The sequence below is a fragment of the Mytilus californianus genome, unplaced genomic scaffold, assembly GCF_021869535.1.
Source record: "Mytilus californianus isolate M0D057914Y unplaced genomic scaffold, xbMytCali1.0.p SCAF_6, whole genome shotgun sequence".
NCBI classification, from domain to species: Eukaryota; Metazoa; Mollusca; class Bivalvia; order Mytilida; family Mytilidae; genus Mytilus; species Mytilus californianus.
In genome coordinates this window covers 26,004,555-26,030,209 of record NW_026262712.1, presented here as the reverse complement: position 1 = coordinate 26,030,209, position 25,655 = coordinate 26,004,555, and the positions used below count along the sequence as shown (strand labels likewise).

Sequence of the window (25,655 nt, the reverse complement as noted above, 5' to 3'; positions counted from 1 at the left end):
GTTTGAATATACTATGAGCTATATGACAAACCTACAAAGAAGAGCAAAGTTACATGCAATCCAATTGCAATAAACTGTTTGCCCAAATCAACCTCGGTGCTTTGTAATGTTTTGTTAACTGTTGTTTTTTTGTTTTTTGTTTTGTTTTGTCCTTTTCCTTTCTAGTCATGGCGTTGTCAGTTTATTTACGACAAATGACTGTTCTTTTAGTATCTTTCGTCTTTCATTAAGCAATAAATAATGTCAGTAACGCAGTACTACCCACAGATCTGATGATGCCTTTTGACATCGACCAAGTGGTAGAATTATTGAAACAACACTTCATTTAACTCTCAACAACATGGATCAACGTAAACTAATCTAATACTAGTAGATAATCTGATAAAATATCTGTTATAGATTTGATTTGGTATAAGGCATATATGTTATGCTACCAAACACAACATTTAACATGTACTTGATGGCATCAACATATCAGTGAAGCCATGGTTTTTCATCCCAAAGGACCATCAAAGCAATCTTGGTCAGGGAAGCATACTACTTAAATATGTTTTGTGAGTGTCAAAGCAAGGTAATCTATCGTATTCTTTTCATTAATTTTTCACTGATCACATGCTTTCACTATGGTCCATTTAACATCTTAAACGATAATTTCTATCCCAGGATTTGACACTTACTATTAGATACTTTGAAATTGTAAGAAGATTGATAAATGTATATAATATTGACGAGTCTTGTCTTACTTCGATGCAGTTCAATGAATACTGATTTCTTTCAGACTCGTGTTGATGTACGGAATAATAATGTTATGACTGACCACTATACTTTAAAATTAAATGAAGATTGGTATTTGTATAGATTATGACTATTACGTTTATGAGTACGGGGTCACTACGTTGTAGGTCAATGAATACTGATTGTTTTCAGACTTGTGTTGATATACGGAATAATAATGTTATGACTTAATAAAGGCAACAGTAGTAAACCGGTGTTCAAAAGTCATAAATCGATTGGGAAAAACACACACTTAAACCGAGGGAAACACATCAACTATAAGAGGAAAACAGAGGAACAACAGGAACACCGAAGTGCAACAAAAACAAACTCCAACACACATAGGAACGAACTATTTGATAACAACTGTCATATTCCTGACTTGGTACAGGTCATTTTAAGACAAAATGATGGGTTGAACCTCGTTTAATGGCAAGCCAAATCTCCCGCTTTATGACAATGTTAAAAATATCGCTTAAACACTACGTGACAGAAATACAACACAAGCACACGCAAGAACATTCATAACAGAGAAACGCACAAACAAATAATATAATAGTCGACACAACATGCAAACTGCAGAACAACAACGAACATATTCCATCAACGACCACAGGATATTAATAACAGTGACGCGCCTACGTAACTCACATGCAATCTCGAACTTTATACAAATATTTTACAATATTAGTCCCAAAAAAATTGTTCATACCAATGGTTGTATGGAAAGGCAATTTTATAACTATTTGGACTACAAAACACCGAGACACGCTGCACAGCAGCAATGCAAATTCACATTCAGTATAACAGTTATATTCGGGAATATGACAATGGTGGTATTGAAAGGCAATTTTATAATTATTTGGACAACAAACGATACGACATAACACATTATTCAACCGGAATCATACCAAAAACATCAAAAATAAATACATGAATGTCGGATGTACAAATACCCAGACACGTCGTACAGCAATGTAAATTCACTCTCGGTATAACCTCGTACTTTATTTGACCTTTTTAATTTTTTTTTATTCGAGTGCCACTGATGAGTCTTTTGAAGACGAAACGCGCATTTGGCGCAAATACAACATTTCAATTCTGGTATCTATGATGAGTTGATTTCACTCAACCCGTCATAAAAATGATAAAAATCTTTCTATATTAGGGACATCAAGAATATAAAAGAAAACAATCAAAGCCGTTTATGTTTAATGTTAACTCAATGCGTTTACGTTTTATTTTAACTCAATGCGTTTACGTTTAATGTTAACTCAATGCGTTTAAAATCAAAAGTTTCCACAAATAAATAATTAAGTCATCTACTGTGGAATCATTATTAATCATTGGATCCCAATTTTCGTGGGTTTCGTGGTAACAGGTGAACCACGGAAATAGCTGTTCAACGAATAACGAATTGTCTATAGGCGTGTATGCAGACTTCTGCAAAACCACGAAATTAAATATCCACGAACATATTAGTTTGTCTCAATCTACGAAAATTGGTTCGCAAGAAAATAAAAGAATCCACATGAAAACAAACGAGAGCCCTTTTGATCATACCAATACTGAGTCATTTGCTTTTGTTTGAATGGTACCCATGGATTAGTCTAACAGGAAAATATTGTGTACTAGTATTTTAATTTCTCTGAATTTTAACTTATATTCTGCCCGCTTCAAACACTTTTTGTTTTTGGGTTTAGGATCACCATGTGACGTCAATCAAGTCATATACAATTTTTCGTTTAATTTTGAAAATATCTGTTTTTCTTATTTCGTTTAGTGCATTACTAGCATGTGCTTTAACTTATATATATACTATGATTGCCCTTTGTGTTCAGTTAAATTAGGCATGAATATTTCCAATGATTGTTTCTTTGTCATATTGTAAAAAGCATGCTTTTTTAATTAAGTCCCATTGATCCATTTATATATGTGCCTATCTGAGCAAAACGACAAGCATAATTCTTTAAAAACTAATTTTATATAAACCTAGTAAAGTAAATTATTGATATGATATGATAAGATCTAGCGACAGTGAATACGATCATTCTTACTTACTGTCTTGTTGTACAAAGGATTTTAGGATTTCTTATTCTTCAAATGGTTCAACTAAGCTTCAACATTTTATTCGTGATCCGTCCCATTATTGTTGATTCAGAAAGTTGGTTTATTCTTGTAAAAGGTAAGAAATTAACGTTTTTAATGATTGATTTATTAGTTAATAATTGCTTGCGTCCGAAGAGCTGCATTCCTAGGTGTAACCGTCATCGGACTACATCATGCCAGTACCAAAGCAGTGACTCCATGACCCAAAGTTCTTTTGAAGGTATTACAATACAAAGATTTTTTCACTCTTAATCAGACAACCTTAAACTGACGTAATTCATTTCATCCTCCTTTAAATTTTATAAATGTGGTACCAAAAGAAAGAAGAAAGATTAATGTTTCAAATTGTGATAATTTCATTATGACATAATTATTACATAATTAATTGTTATGTAATTAGTTGCTATATTGTGATACCCATACTTGAATGAATTTAGCTTCTTTGTTATTCATAGCATCCCAAAATATTTCATGGATTCTTGTACAACACAGCTTGACCTCCAAAACTGTTTCATAATGAAATTATCACAATTTGAAAGATTAATCCTTCTTCTTTCTTTTGGTACCTCATTTATAAAATTTAAAGAAGAATGAGAGGAATTACATCAGTTTAAAGTTGTCTGATTGGGGATGAAAAATCTTTGTATTGTGCTACTTTAACAGAGCATAGCATGGTACAATTAATTGTTCACATAGAGTTTTTTTCCGTATCCAACTATCGCAGTCATCAAGTGACTTTTACAGTTCAGTTGTATATCATTAATGGCCGATTGCTTATCTATGAAAATGAAAAGGCTACACAGATTAAACGATCATAACATTTTTGTTACATAGAGTAATTTACCTTCCAACCCTGCGTTTTACAGTTATTTTATTTTAACAATTAAAATGATTTAAGTTTTAGTTCAGAAATATGCTTTCTTGGTTCAAAATAGGTTTGAAAATAGAGGTGATATATCTACACAGCTTCCATTGACTTCTTCGTTAAAACTCGACTTAATGGCAATGGGACCTTCTGAAATTGTCAATTTTCACATCTTATTTATTATCAACATAAAAAAGATTGACAACAAATTCATTTTGACATGTTTAATGAAATCGGAAAACCAAATCAATTAAGGTAACAAATTTTTTGCTTCAAATTCTGATTGAAAAGAATTTTTTGCATTCGTTAGCAATATTTTTAAAATGGCGGCCGCTGTCGGAAGTAAACAACGACACTACATGTATTCATCTATTTATTGATTAAAACGTATTACTTTAAATATTCATGAAAGTGGGTCTCATTATTTTTAATAAATTGCATACTTCACCTTTACTTTAATATATATCTATCTCTAGCTCAAAATAGAGATATATATGCATCAACCATGACTGTTTACATTTACAGACAACTTGGGCCGGCTTGTCAAGATACGAATACGAATGCGAAAGTATTATTTGGATTCGGTTTACATATAACAATACAAAAATAAGCTCTTCAGAGCCTTTTACCGAATATATAACATGTATAATAAGATAAACACAACATTAAAACACACAACATGCAGACAAGATATATGACAGCACAGGCAAATTGAAATAGATGCAAAGCACATCTAAAATACATATCTAAACATGCCAAAACTGAAGCATAAATAAAATATAAGCACAAATAAAAATATAGCAAACATCCAAAATGTAATGCATAATAACATTTAAAGCAATTACTCAAGTATGAAAAAGCTTATCTACATGCAGAACAACAGAACTTTTAACCATTCCAGGACTGCATAAGGCTCTTAGATTGAGAAAAAAAAACTGTTCTCAGTCCTGAAATGGCCAGGTAGGCTGTTCCACAGAGTAGCAGATGCAAATTTAAAACTTTTCTTATCAAACTGTGTAGTTGTTACATGTGATATATCCAGTATATTATCATATCTGAAAGAATATTTACAATCTTTTACATTTTATAGATCATGTTAACAGACAGGTGATAATTTATTAACTATATTAAAAGTTTTAATTGCGATTTATCTTTGTCTTGTAATATGCAGTGAAGGCATTTTAGCCTTGTCAAGCAACTGTTGATATATTTTGTTAGATTTTTATGATTAAATTCAAATAAATGCTGGATGCATGCGTTTTCAGTAATTGTCTCACCTTAAAGCAGCATACATTTAAACATTGTTTCTTTTCTTTATAAAGTGGATCCATGTTGTTTGTTTTGATAAAATTATGAAGTTAGTACGTCAAAAACGGCGACCAAATGATTTTCAAACGTAGAAGATTTTTGACACTATTTTTGCCCGTGCAGATAATTCAATATAATTTCAATTAAATATGACACGTTATTGTCACTCTAATAATACCCAAGGATATAGCTAGATTAAAGAAGATATTAAGTAATCAACTTGATCAGTGTAGATTAGTATTCTGATTCTTAATGCAATTATTTTATGATATTATTTCATACCAATAAAAGAAAACCTCGTATGGCTGGTAACCGAGGTGAAATATTTATATATTTTTTTAATTTTCTAAATCATCATACGGGTAACCAGTAATGTTTACATAATCCTATTTAAACCAGTAACATGCAGTGTTATCGAACAGGATTATCACTGGAATAGTTGCATATGTCTTGAGATGACACATGTATCATCGTTTATAAAAATATATACATTCCATGCATATTCATTTTCTGTATTTACTCTTTTTGATTTATTTCATTTTTCAAAAGTTCAGATTTTTCTTCCACATGTTATAGATCGCCTTAGCCGTGGCCAAATGTTTTCGAAACTTTCGGGGTTTTTTTGTACACAACTATAAGCCTAGTCATGAGTTTTTTTTTTGTACTTCATTTGAATACCCTATAAGTACTTTTCCCTAAATGTTTGCCCATGATCTTCTATTCCGATAAACCCAATTGTATGAAGTTTAGTTCTCTATGTCGGACATCTTACGTAAGGCAAGGCAATAACGTTGTTTGATTGGAATTAGTTATTTAGACACGGTTTCGATCGAGTACGAATGTAATTACTGCTATAGTCGTTTCATATTAATGATAAAAACACGTATTTTATATATATTTAGTATTTCTCTTAATTTAAGTTTTTCGCGGAAATATTGTCTAGACAAAAATTACAATTCAGGATTGATTTTGAGTATTATCAACAAGTTTTATGCTGAGGGTTTGTAATATCATAACCATTTCAGATGCATGGTTGAAAAAGGATGAACAAGTCCAATCTACAAATGTATTAAATAAATATCCATACATTCTCTAGATCAACATTATTTCGGGCTTAATATACTTCATCACCTTTAAAATATCATTAAATTTGTTTTTCGAAAATTTAGTCTTAATTGGAATTGTTTACAATGCTCTACAAATTCATTCAATATACTTTATTAATCATGAATAGAACCATCCAGTAATATCGTAAACATTATATCGTCTGCTTACAATACAAATACTTCAAAGATATGAAAGAATTGAAAATTAAAATTAACGACTGTTTATTTTGTTCTATTTATAAATGTCCGACAATAGTTGTTGTGTCAGAAGCAGAGAATGCACATAAAGTCGTCATAAATTGCAGAATTCTGTCTTGAAAGTACCGACTTAAAATTACCGACTTTCGCGTTTTAAAATGTTGCAGAAATATAATTTCGTTTTTTATGCAGCTGTTTATGTTTCAAGTTAGCTAAAGTCGTTAAAATAGTAACATCTGCAGTACAATTAATTATAACAATTACAACACATTTTAACATTCAAAGTCACATTCGGTTGCAATATCTATCAAATCGAGAATTTCTACATTATTCTTTACAATATGCAGAATTGAGATTTACATGTACTTATGTTTATCATTTAAATGAATGTTTGGGGTTAAATGTATTATTTTATCATCCGTAAAGAGCTCAAAACGTTTGTGTTTAAATCAAATTTCTTATTTATAAAGGAAATTGAACTTTCTATTGGACTAACAGCATACAACCACACACAGCTTGAAACTTCCAGAGTGTAACAAATGTGTAAGTAGTTATGCCCCTTTGCAAACAGGGTGCACCATCAACACATAAACACGGGTTAAACACGACTTTTAGAGTAGCAATTTATTGAATTGAACAGATAATACTCGAGTTTATGACAGAATCTAAACAATTGAAATGTCAGCATTATTATAAACTACGAATGAAATTGGACTTACGATACAGCAGATTTTTTACTACAAATGGCAAAACATAATTGTATTTTAAAGTTCATAAATCAAAATCATATGTATTTACGTGAAACTTTTTAACCATTTTATTTTTTGTAATTGAAGGTCTTAATATGTATTTGTCCAAAACTGGACTCTTGAACGCAAGTGTTTTACAAAGTAAAATGAATATAATTAATTCTTTTTGTTAAGATGCCTAGTCTTTTTATGCCTATTTCTTTCAAATTGCGTCATGTTGTACGTTATACAGAATACCGTAACCTATCTGTGGAATTTTTCTAAAAATGCACACCCACTTACTTAAATAAAAACTTATAACAGGATTTAAAACGCATACTAGCGACGCAATCTTTTCTCGGTTCATACCACTGTTTCTCTTTCTTTTTTTCTCTTTCACTTTTCTCTTTTTATACAAGTCGAGTTTATATATAACATTTATATATATATGTATATATATATATATTAATATTAAGATCCATTTTGTTAGATCTGGTGATCCATTTATTTAGCAATCGCCAATGGCAGTCAGCAGGGTTTAAGAACATCAGTTGTTCGACCTGTTAGTCAAATGCGTTTTGTTAAAATAGACTTTTTCACTTTTTTTTGGTCTTTTGGAAATTGTTGTTTGTGCTGTATTTAGACCCCTCTACCAAGAAATTTGTTTTACATGCACACGTATAAAAATTGCGGTTTTTATCCAACGCAATCATAGGTTTGTACGTTGTTTTCAATTTAGACTTTTATATATATATATATATATATATATATAAGTCTGAAAATTACACCCAACAGTGTTAGAATTAGACTTTTATGCTGACAAATTTTTGTCCCTCAACGGGATTCGAACTCACACCTTTGATACACTACAGCACCAATCGCTTAGCCTCATGTCCAGCGCTCTAGACCACACGACCACATCCGCTATATAAAAATATAACTTCAATAGTCGTCTTTTTCATGTTTTTTTAAAATAGACATTAATAACATAATTTTGAAAGGGAAACATAATTTTAAGACTCCTGCAGGTACCAGCAAAGATAATTAACACTATGTTTATATATATACTTACACGACGGGTGCCACATGTAGAGCAGGATCTGCTTACCCTTCCGGAGCACCTGAGATTACCCCCCAGTTTTTGGTGGGGTTCGTGTTGCTTAGTCGTTTAGTTTTCTATGTTGTGTCTTCTGTACTATTATTTGTCTGTTTGTCTTTTTATTTTTAGCCATGGCGTTCTCAGCTGATTTTCAATCTATGAGTTTGACTGTCCCTCTGCTTACTTTTGTCTCTCTTTTACACAAAGAAGTGTTGAATTAAATTGGATACCTTGCATTTATCATGATTTTTTTATAATATATGATCAAATCGTTGAAAGTCCCCCCCAAAATTTTTAAATTTATCATTTTGTAATGACAATATTCATATAATATAAGTCACACTAATCCATCCGTCTTTTTCATGTTTTTTTAAAATAGACATTAATAACATAATTTTGAAAGGGAAACATAATTTTAAGACTCCTGCAGGTACCAGCAAAGATAATTAACACTATGTTTAGTTTAGCTGCAATCCTATCCATCTGTCCCTTTTTATGTTGAATGCCTTGTTCAAAGTGACTTCCTACCGCATATTACATAACATTTACAATACTAAAGATTTTCTACCACAGTTGTCTTTATCGAAACCTATCGGACTTTCGGGTGCTTTTCTACTCAACTGGCACTTTATTTGACTATTTTACTTTTTTTATTCTTACGTCACTGATTAGTCTTTTGTTAGCAAAACGTGTGTCTTGCATACAAAATCAAAAGCCTTGTATCGTTGATGAGATTTATGTTGCAACGAGGGATACACTTTAAAACATACATGGTCATTTCGTGTATTCTTGTCTTTCATCTTTGCTTATGAACTTTGTCTATAGAGTGTCGATATGCTATTTTGTTTTTCTAAGTTTGTATGTAGATTAGACTGTTGGTTTTCCCGTTTGAATGGTTTTACACTAGTTATATTTTGGGTCGTTATAGCTTGCTGTTCGGTGTGAGCCAAGGCTCCGTGTTTAAGGCCGTACCTTGACCTATAATGGTTTACTTTTATAAATTGTTACTTGGATGGAGAGTTGTCTCATTGGCACTCATACCACATCTTCCTATATCTATTGACATAGTTGTTTGTTTTCAAAGTTATTAGGATTATAACACAAAGTTGATTGCTGAACCCCAATCCCTCATGAAAAAGTGGAAGAATGACATCAAAATAAGAACAATTTAGAAATGCAATGCGAATATCAAAGCTCAGCACCTTTGTGTGCATGCGTGTACCAGGATGATAGGTGTTTGTTTGTTTGTAAATCATCATTTTACAAAATAGTAAAACATGTGTTCACTTTTTTTTTCTCTGTTAATCTCCTAATTATATAGTTAATGTTGAATTTGGAAAATGTGTTGTTGTCATATTGTTTGTTGTAATATCATTTCTATTAGTCTTCCTGAACAAACATTAATTGTTTGCCACTTGTCATAATGCAAACAACAACCATATATTGTGTGTTATCGTGAGAATTTCGCCGACAGTTATACTACTGATTTAATGACGAATGATTAATTTTAAGCAGTACTGACTGTTATTTATTGTGATTCTTAAATTATTTTTCATCGCTTATTTTATTTATTTTTTCTTCAGGTAAAGGCCTTTAATCTTAAGAATGTTTCTCTCGCTATTGTTGGTTATTAAATGCATGATGTCAGCTATCCTACAGTATTCAGAAGGATATAGTGAGTATTTCTTTGTTTTAAAGACAAACGTGTTGAAAATGACGTTTATCAGCAACAGCAAAACAATCAATTAATCAAATCCTTGTCATGAAATAAACGCTTAGACGTTCATTTCCTAAAAACCAAATTACAATGGCGTCGGAATAAGCGCCGCTCCTTTTTATCTATACAAGAGAAGACCCCTTTATATATCTTTAAATGGAAATATAAGGAAGTTAACATTTATGGTTAATTGAACATTAAACAACCAACCGAGTGATACATTTTAAAACTGAGAGGATTAAAATACCAAAGGATATTTTAACTCGAAAACGAACTGACAATGCAATGTTAGAAATCTAGTAAATTGTGTGAATCAACGTCAGGATACATCCAGAAATTATTCCTATAAATAATCAAAAGGTATGTTTAGATATGACCGCACGAATAATCAAGATGATCTATAGTTCTGCAAAAGGCTCACAGAATCCTGCTCAGTGTGGAATTCGTTGAGTTGCTCTTGTAAATTCAAACCTGGTATCAATTCCACTTCGGTAAGATACATGAGTAAAATAAATAGGCATGTGGTCACGATAATTTGTCTACTGTTGTGGGTCTTTTTGTCTGTTTAAGTCATGGCGATGTCACTTTATTTTCAACTTATAAGTTTGAATGTCCCTTTGGTATCTTTGGTCTCTCTTTTTGAACATATCCGTCGACATGTGAAGCAGATATTCAAAAATAGTAAAACATCTAAGAAAAGACAACATCTTCAAGTTTATTTCTTGAAAACACGGAACTCTCAATTAAGGAAATCAAAATAAGAAATGTTAGCTCCGACATATCGTATCAACTGTTAGATACATGCCTGATACGGAGGCGCTGCTGGAATGATGCTACAAAGAAATAGAAACCTCATATAACGTTAGCTAAAATCATTTTACATATCGTAACATTCAGGCCGTTGGCTTTTTCTGAGTTCTTTCAAATGTTGTTATCCCATGCGTTTTGTAGCTTACTTTAGCTTATTATGATTATCAGTTTCGTTTTGTTAGTTCTTACAGTTACCCATAGTTGTTTATATAATGTCCAAAAATGAACTTTATTATGTAGACATTGTATTTAATTTTCAAATATTTAAACATTCTAGGTTCATGTCAGGAGATATACCAGGCGAACAATCGATATCAGAGTGGAGAATACACAGTTTATCATAGTGATAAATCAATCAGAGTTTACTGTTCTTTTGAAGAAAGCTGGGGGTATACCTATATTTCAAAGGCATCATATGGAACACCAGTTAACATGTCAAAGTTGTACTCGACTAGAAGGTTTGCCAAAACTCGTATACGATTGAGTAGCGGTACACAGAAAGAAGTTACCGTAGAAAACTTGATAGCATATCAAAGTTCGACTACTCTTTATTTCGCTTATAACAGTAATACGAATTACATGGGCCCAGAGATTACCAATTCGAACATTATGTCACCATACATCTTTCTTGGATTCTTACCGATGAGTTTAGCCACAAACTACAATACACAAGGATACCGAACTGCTGGAGTAGACTACACGTTTAAAAATTGTAATACTGATCCAAACAGCTACATTACGTTCTATTATAACCCAAATAATACATACCCTGGTAAATAATGGTACACATTTGAAATACGATATATACAATAAATGTTTAAAAACAGAAATCGCAAACACTCCGCCCTATTATATCATTTGTAAGAAATCATTCTGTTCTGCAGACTATCTCGTAGAATAAATATGTATATCGATTTAAATTAAAATGGTTGAATTTAAAGTAAGATTTCTTAATAATTATAGAAACACAACATGGCATCCTTGTTTCATAATAAAAGCTTAAGATCAATACTTATCAAGATGAATAATTTTTTAATAACAATTCGTAGGCGATATTGAAAAAGTTACTACAAAAGTGAAATCCTCATGCTCGTCTTTCTTTGAAAATTCTTTTTTTAACAATTTTGTACAAAAGAATATGACAATTTGGATGATGATGATGATGGATGGCAGCTTAACGTCCACCAGAAAATTAATATACATGTTAAATGTTAATGTAATATGAATATTACCCTGTTTTGTACTAGACTGACTCGTTGAACTGGATTGTGAACGTGCAAATTCACATGGTAACAGTCCACAAGAAGACGGACATGTCAACTACCTCTAACACGTTATTCTGACGTTGCTCTTATTCTGTAATGTCGCATGTTTTGCGGCGAAGGAGCAAATGCCAATTTTAAAGTCTTTAGTTTGACATGGCCGGGGTTTTGTTCCTTGACCTCCTGCACTCGAGACAAACACGTTGATACGAGACAACAAAGGCTGTTAAACTTATATATATAACTAAAAGGACTAAAGTTTACCAATATGTTTGTTGTCATCCTTCAGAAGATATTACTTCGTCATATATATTACAAGTAATAAAGAAACGTCATTTCTGAGCACTCCAAAATAAATTATTTTATTTTTTTTTAATATTGCACAGACATCGTGGGTATTTCCAACCCTTTCATGACTGGATGGATTGATCGCTCATCCGTGTTAGCTTCGAATAGAAACATGGGTGCAGAATTTTATTTTGATTGGGAGATGCACATGGGAGGATGTGGTGGCTACATGACATCGCAATCAATACCCAATACAAGGGCAGCTTTGGGTTTACCTTTTGGTAAGAGTTTAACAGTACTGTTTTTTTTTATTGATGTTATCTTTATTCCATGTATTTATACGCCAGTGTTCATTGGTAAGTAATTTTTATGTCATTTTGCCATCAACTAAAATATTAACATGATATATGCTGTCCGTTTTCACATTTTTCAAAACAACTTTGTTACTAAACGAATTCATACTTGCTCATCGTGTAGAGCTACATTGCCTGGGTAATTTTTTTTATTGAGTGAGCGTAAATCATTCTATCTGATTTGAGAATTGATAAATAGAATAAAAACCTGTTTTTCTTTTCTTTTCTTTTTTGTTTGTGAAGCAATATCTCCTTGTGACGGGGTCAACTGTCAAAATGGCGGGGATTGTGTTCCATCCGGATCCACAGGCACGTGCAACTGTGCCAATGGCTATTATGGGGACAGATGTCAAAATCGTAAGTATATATGAATAGATATCTGCAATCAAATTTTGTAAATACTTTTGAAATATTGAAATAACGACAAATTATAAATGTTTAAAATCAGTTAACGATGGCTGCAACACTTTTGTACATTTAAAAAAAATGAGAACAATGCCTTCAAAGAATTACAAGAACATATATGATAGGATACCAAGTGTATTTACGCTGATTGCATTTCTTTGACGCTAAGAAAAAAGCTTGTCATAACAAGCAATGACATATGTTGTAGGTTTTGTGCGTGTTGTGTGAACTCAGGTTTATTCCTGAAAAATGAATTATTTGAGAGTGCAGTTCAAGGTCAAGGTCAGATGAAATCTTTATTGTTACACGACTTATTGTCCTGGGGTAATACACCGTTTTACCAATCAAATAAATATTAGCAACGTATGTCACAAAAAATATAGTAACATCACAGACAAGGAAAAGTATAGCTTGGTTATTATTAGATAGAAAAAATCTTTACAAAAAAGCAACAGAGCTTAACGGAAAAATATAACCTACAAATAGGTGAACAGGACCATTATAGACAAAAACCTCATATTGAAATTCATTGACAAATCGCACCAATTTCGATTTTTTTATATGTTCTTTGCTATTGTTTTTTGTTTACTACTTCGACACTACTAAGGGTGTATACTGCAGGGACCACAAAATATTGCACCAACCGATTTAGGTCTTTCGTGTTAATATAAAGATCTTGGGAGTTCATATTCCTAAAAACATTGTCATTGGCTCTCAAATTAAAATGGAAAATATTAGGTAAACAATCAGTATTAGTTACATAACATATAAAGCATCAAGTTTTAATTACCTATACAATGCTATGGTTAAGGTGAAATAACTCAAAAGTTGACATTTTTTTCTTTGTGTCTCTTTAATTATGTGCACGAGTAGGTACACTGTAACAGTTGATGACTTAAGTCAGTATATGTCCGTCAAGATTCAATTTGATAACAGAAAACATTAAAACAAACTTATCGTCACCATCATGATAGTTTTGCTTTTGATATAAAAAACAAGAAAAAGAATATGTGTTATGATTACCAATGAGACAACTCTCCACAAGAGACAAAATGACACAGAAATTAAGAACTATAGGTCACCGTACGGCCTTCAACAATAAGCAAAGCCCATACAGCATAGTCAGCTATAAAAGGCCCAGAAATGATAATGTAAAACAATTCAAACGAGAAAACTAACGGCCTAATTTATGTACAAAAATATGAACTAAAACATTTCATCTATGTATTATGAGGACATTTACACAAAGGAACTGTCGTTAAATATATATGATATAAAGAACAATAAAAATGAAAATAACGCTAAATAATTGCATGTGTTCGAGGCTTATTATAAATATATTCATCAGCAACGTTCAAAGCCAAATATTGAAAGCCAGTATTTTATATGTACAATTTGCCATCAGTTTATTGAGTAAGAAATCAATGTTATCCTAGTGTACCCGAAATGTAAACATATACATTAAAAATATTTTTGGTGTAGGCCAAATGTTTTGAGTTGAACTTTTGAGTAATAAGAAAATAAATTAAGGCAACAGTATTTAACCAATGTTCATATCTCATTAATCGAGTAAAAAGAAAAGCAGGTAAAAATGGTAAATAATCCAACACTTTGGGAATCGCATGCATTCAAATATAAGCAAGACCAGGTGCGTCGAAAGTGTAATTATCCCCTGCTTTGCATGCTTTTATCGCTACGTGAATACACACTCAGTTAAAATGTCACAATCAGAAGTGAACACATACAGTAAACAAGTTCTGGAAAAAACATGTTAACTGAATTTAAAAACAGAGACAACATTATAGCACGAACTTAATCTGCTTTTTAACTTCTTAACTTCCAAATTGTATATTGATACAGTTGAACTGTAAAATTTAGAGTTATCAGGAAGTCGAATTTTGTCATGCTTTCTTGAATAAAAACTCATTAAAATCTAAGTTCCAGAAAACTCAATCGGGTATTTTAACAGTTGTCATGATCCGGATAAAAGAGTTGTACTTTTAAGTCTGGGAAATTTCTTCTCAACGGAGCTACTTTGTGCTGCGATGTGTTCACAACTTAACGCATGTGCAGTTTTTAAATACCACAGCCAGGATAAAAGGTAATTTATTTGCTCATCATTTACCGTTTAAAGATAATTTGTTTACGAATGCTATCGTTCTTATGTCCTAACGTCAAAAGGATATCGATATAAATACAAAAACGACAGACATTCTATGACATTTTCATATTTACATTTACGTAATCATTTACTGTGCAAAATCGAAGCATATGATCCATGGTTTAAAATGCGTTTCAAATCTGTTTATAACAACCATTGTTTGTTACATTGAAAAAAAAAAAATAAAATTAAAAATGTACAAAAGGAACCGAACAACGATTTGAAATAATATCTGATGACGTTAAAGTTGGTATAGTTTGTGACCACCATGTGCAGCTTAAACTTGTCTGCTTTCATAAGCATGGACTAAGCTACATTTTGTATTAAATCTGTGGTTTATTTTGCCATTTATGTTGCAATGATTAACTGCCGTCCGAAAGATATTTTATAAAGTTAAATCCGGCGATTTTTAGATCAAGGTAAATACGCCTTGCTCTATGGGATCGTGCAGCATCATGCTAAAACATATCAATTTTGCCGGTAACATCTTTTACATGCTGCTACAAAAATCGTGTTTATAACACTGAATCGTTCAATTTCCTTGGACACTCATTTTTTATTATATCAATGTCCAAATAATGACGCTTCCCCAGCAAAAATTTTCAATATCCGTCTCACAGGTAGATCGAAACACTCATAGCTGAACAAAAATTTGGACACAAGTTCATCAAAGTCAAAACACGCACTGCATGACGTGTGTGTACTTGGGTCTCAATATATCCAATAAAAAGTCTTCCTTGTTGGCGAAAACTATTTCTCACTGTGTCTTGGTAAATATTTCCTGAAAACCCGAGATACCAGCAGCAATAATGCTCGTTATTTCATACTAACAGGGTCATATTCAGTTGATGTAGTTGGTTTAATCTCTGCAAAAGTCTTGTAATTGTTAAAACTGTATCTGCAATAAGGTTATTCTTATTATAATGCAAAATGAAAAAAAAATAGTCCATTTCAGATATTAATTTGATGTAATGTTTCATGAAACAAAATTTCCGTGAAATGATAATATCGCATTTGACAAATAAATAAGGTGACTTCATATGTTTGATTTTGGCGTCAAATATTCAAATCGGACGTGCTAATGCTTCTTGAACGCCTCATAATGTCATAAAGTTAGACAAAAGAATATTTCAAATGAGTTTGCTTTTTTTTTTTTTTTTTTTTATAATGTAATATTATCATATAAGGGGTGGGGGTGGGGGGTGTGGGGGTACAACGGAACAGCAAAAAACACTTTCGTTTTTATAAGGCTTTCACGGTTGCCAAATTAAAAAATTCAACCTTCGGCTCGGCATCTGTATTCGAATTCATTATCGTTCGGGATAAAATAAAAACGAACATATACGCCCTACACATGGTAAAATGAAGAAAATCTACGGTTGTCATGAATGATTTCTTAAACAATAATACAAGTACAATTTTGAAATTGTTAAATATATTCTACTTTCTGTTTGCTATATTGACAGATGTGAGCTGTTGTCCTTTGGGACGTACCCTTTAATAGATGATTCCAAACCTACTGAAGACGGATGGAAATACTACACTGAAAGTTACGCTGGAAAAAAGGCATGTGTTGGATGTTTCTTCTGTCGTTAGCATGTATGTCACTGCCGAAGACAGAAGTATTAGGTTTTTATTCCAAGCATCAGAAATCATGTGATTTTTAAAAACAAAAGGAATATTTTATCGAACAGCAAGGCATGTTTAAAACTGTTGATTCCTTTTTATTGGAATAACCTAGGATATAAACAGACACAAAATTTATACAAAATGTATTTGTCTTTTTGAACTCCAAACTATCCTATCCAACACATGAACACTTGGTCATGACTTTGGTAAAAAAATGTATCATATAGTTGTGGCATGCTATTCATTGTATATCTCATCTCACTCTGAACGGAGTGTGATGTAAATAAGCAATACGCACTGTGTGACGATATTGCAATATTTCTAGTGAGTATTAGTTAGGTCGATGATGAATTTGTTCCTCAGCAACGGCACTTTGTGATTTCTGTAAACAAAATATACAAGACACTCGCATGTTTCACCTTAAGATTTTGTTTGTCAAAATTGATTACATCCTGAAGCGTGGAAACAGCTTGAAAACAACAGTACTAGTATACGAAACACAACATATAAAATTAAAGACCGAGTAATACGAACCCCACCAAAAACCTGGGTGAATCTCCGTGTTGTCGTACAGATGTGATGTCGCCAACTAAGTCGTTGGGTTATTATGGCATTTTATATATAATATTGATAACAGTTTGATGTTATACCATTTCATAAATTTTGTAATTAGTCTGTTCTGTGTTTAACTTTTTTTCCTTAATTTACTTATTAATGAGGTTCTACTTTGTTGTCCAATCATTGTGTTAGGTATTTTTTTATCAACAACTTTCCTTAATTTATAATCTAACGCCACAAGTAAATGCTACAGTTGTTTTATGCATTGAAGTTTTGGGCGAATACATTATGTTTGAGTAACATTCTTGGATGTGAAACATCATATTTTTAGGTACTTCAAACACTATAAACATGTAGGTCGGGACGATTTCATCTCAGCAGATAAAGAACTTTTAGTTAATGTTAAAATTCGTAAACTTGGTAACATTAAACGGTAGTTTAACAATTGCAAGCATTCGTACAAGGATATGATTTGTCTTTATTTCAGTTTATTGTTTGTATTTGTATTTTTTTTATAACTCGTTCATTAAACAGTTTACGCTTTTATCTTTATTTTGATTTTTGTGAATTCTGATTGTCTTAATATGTATTACTAAGAAAACAAACTCATTAAAGAAACCAGATTTTTAATTAAGTAAGTCAGACGCACAGGAAGGAAGGGCTTAAATTAAGACTACAACTGGAAAATTGGAAAGTTGAAGACATTTTACGCAACGACAGACAAAGTATGAACCCAACAAAGAGTTATTGGAACGGTTTTATTAACACACAGATCACATATCTCACCTTCAATTTATCCTGGATTACACGAATTCATAATAACTTAGCTTATGAAAGAGAAACTGGGTTCACTATTCTCCTGTCGAAATCAAAATGTTATTCATTACTTTTTCACGCTTCATGTACTTGCACTCAACTAGATGCAGCTTGTTTTCCTGTAAAATGACACACTTTTCCAAAGAGTTTTGAGTGCATAGCGTCAAAAAGAGAATCATCGATCGTGTCTTTTGTTATGAAAAAAAATATAAATGGAAATTACGTAACCTTAGCATGCTGAACAAACTAATATATATAATATATTATCTCATAAATATTAAAGAATATAATTATAGATACAACTGTGATCATCACTTGCCTCATATCACAGACATGTCAAAATAAACAGCAAAACTAGATATTACATTTTAAATAGAAATTTTTGTCGACGTGTTTGTGCAGTATAATACTTACCTAGCCATATGTTATGTTCGCTTATCAAAATACTCAAAAAGTTAAATAAAAAAAATACTGAACTCCGAGGAAAATTCAAAACGGAAAGTCCCTAATCAAATGGCAAAATCAAAAGCACAAACACATCAAACGAATGGACAACAACTGTCATATTCCTGACTTGTATTCAGCCTCATATGAAAAAGTTTATATTTTTCTGGCATTGACCTAATAGTGTGTATCTATTTATATAATCCATACTACGGCAAAAAATGATAAACACAAAACTTACCCCCCCAAAAAAAAGTCGTAGATTAAGTGCTTACTGTGAAGCGGTAGATGAATTTAAACTAATAAATGCATATTTTTTCGATAGACATAGTTGGGTTATTTTTTTTTAAGAATTTGTGTTCTGAAAATCTGAATACATGAGGTGTTATTTGTTTATATTATATAATTTTATCATTTTTTTTGGACTGTTCTTAAAAAGGACTGTAAGTGACAATCCTGCGTCTCCGTATGCGTCTTGAACAAAAAGAACACATAAAAGAAATAAAAAATGATTATGGCGAGGTTAATCAAAATGATCATGTATGGAATACTTTTTACAGCATGCTTAAGTATATCGTTTGATTTGTATAGACAAAGGTATATAAATATCCATACTATATGTCAGGTTCTATATTACACAGACTTTAGATAGACAGACAATTACTTTTAAAGCAAATACTGCCCATCAAATATCCATAAACTACATACATATAAAGAAAAACAGCATTGATGTAATAAAAGACATCGACTGATAGAGTTCTTCGGTTGGGAAGGTTCATTCAGTTTTTGTTACAGTCCTTAAGTCATTACATCAACATATTCATTGAATGCATAAGGTTTATGCTTTAAGAGTGCCTAGGGAATATTTGCACCATATTAATTTCAAAAACACCACATGAGCATTATATTCGGCTTATTTGCGAGTCTAATGGAAATGATATTCGAAAGCAATGTGGGTTATAGAATATCTAACATGTCCAATGGGATAACTATTCTATGCAACATTGACATAAAAATAGAAATGTTATAAAAGATAAACATACTTATTGAATTTCCGCATCATTTGAATGCTTACAAAGTGATATATTTAAAGCATACTTATATATCTCAACTTGTTTGATTTGCTCGTGTATGTAACAACGTATTTGAATTCAACGAAAGAAATCTCTGTATTACTGAAAATTATTACACCAGGGTTTTCGATATCACATACTAGTCAAAACATTTACTAAATTTTATCATTGGTACAAGGACATGTCAGGTCTTTCATGATTGCATATTTTGGTATTAATATTGATTTACTCATAGGGTCTTTGCATCGGAAATAAACACATTTATTATAAAACCAGTTGTTGGCATGATATTGATTATGTTCTTCTCATATGTTTTATGATGGTATCATACTAAACCCCTAACGGGAGGGATTGTACTTGATTTTCATATAATTAAGACACAATCTTTCAATCAGTTTAATTGAGGTCTGGAGCTGGCATGTCAGTAACTGCTAGTAGTCCTTTGTTAATGTATTTTACTTTGTTTCTTTTGTTACCTATTCTGACATCGGACTCGGACTTCTTTTAAACTGAGTTTTTCTGTGCGTATTGCTATGTGATTCTTTATTCTACATTGGCTAGAGGTATAGGGGGAGGGTTGAGATCTCACAAAACATGTTAAACGCCGCCGCAATTTTAGTTCTTTTATATGTTTTGGAGTTTAGTGTGACGTCCACTTTCACTGAACTAGTACACAATTTTGTTTAGGGGTTAGCTGAGGACAACCTCCGGGTGCTAAATTTTCTCGATGTGTTGGAGGCCTTCGGCTGTTGTTTGCTCTTTGGTCGGGTTGTTTTCTCTTTGACATATTCCCTATTTCTATTCTCAATTTTATTACATTATAACTACATTTTTTTCCGATATGTATCTGCAAACTGTCTCGTTTAATTATGAGTATACCAACTGATATAATATAAAATTGTATTTGCATACTTCCAGATATGATTGTTCATGTATTTTTGTAAAATGTTTTAAATCTTGTACTAGCAAATAGCAGATACGGGACTTTATTTATCATTGATGTATTTGGACTTTATCTGACTTGTTGAATATTACGTTGCAATGCACCCATTGATAAAATTGGGGAATGTGGCGATTAAAGAGAATAACGTTTTTATATTCAGATCTGTGTTATTAATTGACTGATTGATTGGTTAAATGATTTCTCGGTTTGAATGACATTTTGTGATTTTCACAAGACAGGACAACAATAACACAGGATATATGTTGCTCTATCAAAATAAACTATCCATGAATTCTCTCTACGATTTTTCATAAGTAATTAATCAATAAAATTACTTCAACATGAAATTCAAATCCACCAAAAAACAAAAAAAAAATATAGGTTTTTTGCATTTAACTTAATATTAGGGATGTCAACTCGGTGAAGATTTACTAATCGATTACTCGTTGGATTTACCGAGCGATACTCGAGCGCTCTCAATAAAAATATTTATTTGAATGTAAGAACAACATTCTAACAGGACACCGATTAGTCGAGTATCATTTTGGTAATCGATACTCGGTACTACCGAGCGATACTCGAGTACTAGAGTACTCGTTGCCATCCCTACTAAATATACAAATACTAAATTAAGCATTCATTTTACACTGAAACACAAAGAATACATGATCATTTAAATAATGGTATGATAATACGATACAAATAATAAAAAGAGGTTGGAGATGTGGCGCACATGCAACGTACAGTTTAAAACCAAGAAGTTGTTGAGGAATGTTTCAAGGTCTCGACTCTTAAACTTATACGAGATATATTCTCCGTTTATTAATTTTTTACGTTTTTTTTTTATCATGATATTAATTGTGAAAAGATGCAATATTATTGTAATTTTCTTCTTTTTTTTTAAATAAACAGACCAATAAAGCCATAACTTTGGATTCTCAACTCTCCTGATGTTTGTTATACCATTGTTGTTAAATGATCATCAGATCATATTGACAGCATTTCAACTGTTTTGGTCTTTATACATCAACGGCTTTCAAATATTTGGCTTTGAGCGTTCCTGATGAAGGTTAATTCAGAGAAGCACGTCGGATGAATGAAATTCCTCCATTCATGTCCAGTGTACAAAGTAGTACCGATATTGTCGACATCGCAAAGTTGACAATGTCGACACAATATTGTACAACGTTGACTATATCGTTTCATACTCTTGTCTACCTCGTTGACATTGACAATATCGCGACGTAGACAATGTCGACACGATATGGTACACCGTTGTCGATATCGTTTCATACTCTTGTCTACATCGTTGACATTGACGATATCGCGAAGTAGACAATGTCGACACAATGTTGTACAAGGTTGTCGATATCGTGTCATACTCCTTTCTACATCGTTGACCTTGCCTATATCGCGAGGTAGACAATGTTGACACGATATTGTACTACGTTGTCGATATTGTTTCATACTCTTGTCTACAACGTTGACATTGACGATATCGCGAAGTAGACAATGTCAACACGATAGTGTACAACGTTGTCGATATCGTTTTATACTCTTGTCTACATCGTTGACATTGCCGATCTCGCTAACACATTACTCGTGTTTACATTGTTAGTTTTGAATACAACTTTGTCGACATGGTGTTGTACTACTTTGTCGATTTGTTTTTATCGTCTTGTCTCTGCAAGGTTGGCATTTCCGACATCGCGAAAAAAGACAATGTCAAAACACTATTTTACAACGTAATCTATTATGTCAACATCACAAAGATGATGATGATGATGATGATGATGATGATGATGATGATGATGATGATGATGATGATGATGATGATGATGATGATGAGGACGAGGATGATGATGACGATGATGATGATGATGATGATGATGATGATGATGAGGAGGAGGAGGAGGAGGTGGAGGAGGAGGAGGAAGAAGAGGAGGAGGAGGAGGAGAAGAAGGAGGAGGAGGAGGAGGAGGGTAGAGATTTGCAAACATTAAAGAAATGTCCAAATAAGTTCTACTATTAAGAACATCGACACAGGCGTAATATAAATACATTATTTGAAAAAATTGAAATTGATAAACTAAACACTTCTTAACAGCCAACTGCTTTTACATATTTTACATTTATCAGTTATCAAATTATTTATGCTATGCCTTTATGAAATAATTACATAAATCCGAAAATTTAAAAAAAAAACCGATGTAGACGATGTCGTCACGTTGTCGGCGATGTCAACGATGTAGACAGGAAAGGGGACGATGTAGACGATTTCGTCACAATGTTGTCAACATCACGATGTTGGCGATGTCAACGATGTAGACTGAAAAGGGGGCGATGAAGACGATGTCGTCACGATGTTGTCAACATCGCGATATCGGCGATGTCAACGATGAAGATAGCAAGAAAAACGATGTAGACGATGTCGTCACGATGTTGTCAACATCGTGATGTCGGCGATGTCAACGATGTAGACAGGAAAGGTGGACGATGTAGACGATGTCGTCTAGATGATGTCAACATCATAATGTCGGCGATGTTAACGATGTAGACAGTAAAGGGGGATAATGTAGACGATGTCGTCACTATGTTGTCAACATCACGATGTCGGCGATGTCAACGATGTAGACAGGAAAGGGGACGATGTAGACGATGTCATTACGATAGTGTCAACATAGCGATATTGGCGATATTGGCGTTGTGAACGATGTAGACAGCAAGAAGAACGATGTCGGCTATATCAACAAGTAAGACAATGTTGCGATCAGGTATGAAATCATGAACAAAGTTGACAATATCGGCGATATCGTCACTACATCGTGCACTGGAATACCTCAATTAATAATGTTGTCTTCATTTATTTGACAGTTATATTCCATATTTTCATTATGCCGATAGTCGTTTAAAAGTCAAAATATGTATTCTCATACCACATCTTCTCATATCTTTCATCTGAAATATCGCTTTAATACACTTTTAGGAATTTTTGGTCCTCAATACTCTTCAACTTCGTACTTTATTTAGCCTTTTACATTTTTTGATTCAAGCGTCACTGAGTGATGAGTCTTTTGTAGACGAAACGCGCGTCTGGCGGAAATATAAAATTTCAATCCTGGTATCTATGGTGAGTTTATTTAATAACAGTGTTTAAAAAAACCCGTATTAAATAGGAAGAAGGTAAACAACAAAAGTGGTGTCATATTTACGTGTTTAACCTTAATATTTCTATGTTGTAAATTTTAAGCTTAATCTTTACAAAGTACAGGTAAGCACACATTTGTTTATCCTTGACCTATAACAGATACACTGAATGAAGAACTATCTCCGTCGTATTGAGAGCTTTTTGATTTTAAACAGGTGTAAACTTTTAACTCAGGTAGATTGATAGTGCATCAGTGTCATTTATTTGAAAGGCTTATTTACTGAATTTGATCTCATTTTCTGTAACAGCTATATATATATTCGGCACACCTGGTCAGTTCGTGGGGGTAAGTTTTGTGTTTATCATGTTTTGCCGTAGTATAGATTATATACATAGATATAAAATATTAGGTCAAATTCAGAAAAATATAAACATTTTCATATGAGGCTGAGAACATCGAAAAGAGCGAGGTTTTTACAGTTTTGTGCTGAATACAAAAATGCTTATATTTTTATAACATCGATCTTATATTGTTTTAAAACTGCAACTTGAATTAATACATTGATATATAGCTATTTAAATTGTAACTCAAATTTCAAACTTATTTTCATTACTTCATGAACCCCTGATTGTGGAAAAAAAGGTGTTCCATGATGAAATTGACGTGACATTGCACAAACTATAGCTGTGTTACTATATTTAGGAAATAAACACAACTAGTCGCAGTATAAAAGAGAGTTTAACTCTTTGAATAGAATAATATATATGAAATAATTACATCAATGACACATGCATATACAAAATGTTTCAAAAAAAGTGGCGTTTAACAATTGCTTGACTCAACGCATTATAGTTTTTACAATGAGTGAAGGAATGCGTAAATGAACAGTTGTCGACTATGTTCAATGTGACAATTGCGCATTTTGTCTACATAAGTCTTGTAAGTAGCACTGTAATCAAAATAATCAAAAGTCAAATCAAATTCGAAGCTGAAAGGGATTGAAAACTAACAAATCAAATACAATATGCAAACTACGTTTAGACAATCCTTGGTTTTTCGAAATGCCAGCGATGTGTAAACTTCTGAATGATAGCATCAACTTTTGCCATGTTAACACAGACTTTTCAGCTGTAGCGTCGACCCAAAAGCATCAAAAAAAAATCAAAAGGGAACAGGCTCAACAGGCTCTTTTTTTTTTCTTTTTATTTAGGATGCATTTTTCTAATGCAGGAGCAATCTTAAAGACAACCAACATTCCGTTCAACCTAAGCAATATCAACCCTTTGTGGTCATTATTTTTAAATGATAGGAATAAATTTGCACGATATTACATTGATTATATCACTGTCTAAGCTGCTGTAATAGATACACTTTATGTGAACAGGAAATATTTGTGAGGAGAAAATAGTTATATGGTTATTTGACTAGATGATCCATTGTACCGAATACTTAATCAACATTGAATTACAATTGAAATATTGAAAGATACGCGGGCCTCGGTTGGGTTGTTTTATTTAATTGTTTACAATACATGACTAATGCTTGTACTGGTCAAATCTACGTGTATGTGATTGTCCACTTTATATACTTTACTCTATCGGTTAACCTTTTTGGTCTAGTGCATAAGGTCATAGATTATGAATAAAATAAGATTTCAACTCCTTCAGGTGAAACTGACTTACAGGTATTTAGCTATGTTGTTTAAGGGACATGTAATGTCATTAGATCATATAGCTTATCACGTGTAAGTTGTGTACACATTTGTGGTTTTCACATTTTGTTTTTGAATGTTCCTGATAAGATAAAAAAAAAAAAAAAGCACTTCCATCACAACAAATTAAAAGCGTTTTGTTCAATTTC

The 25,655-nt window shown here is 32.3% G+C and overlaps 1 protein-coding gene across 4 annotated transcripts in view; it reads left to right on the top strand.

The window, feature by feature from the left end:
- Positions 1-25,655, top strand: part of LOC127706097 (E3 ubiquitin/ISG15 ligase TRIM25-like) — a 630,321-nt gene that overhangs the window by 98,209 nt on the left and 506,457 nt on the right. For 3 of the 4 annotated variants that reach the window (XR_007984211.1, XM_052210561.1, XM_052210558.1), the window contains exon 1: positions 23,957-24,140. The exons of the other annotated variant lie outside the window; for it this stretch is intronic. The gene's annotated coding sequence lies outside the window, so the exon portion shown is untranslated. Of the gene's footprint in view, positions 1-23,956; positions 24,141-25,655 lie in introns of those variants that run through there. 4 annotated transcript variants of the gene reach the window in all.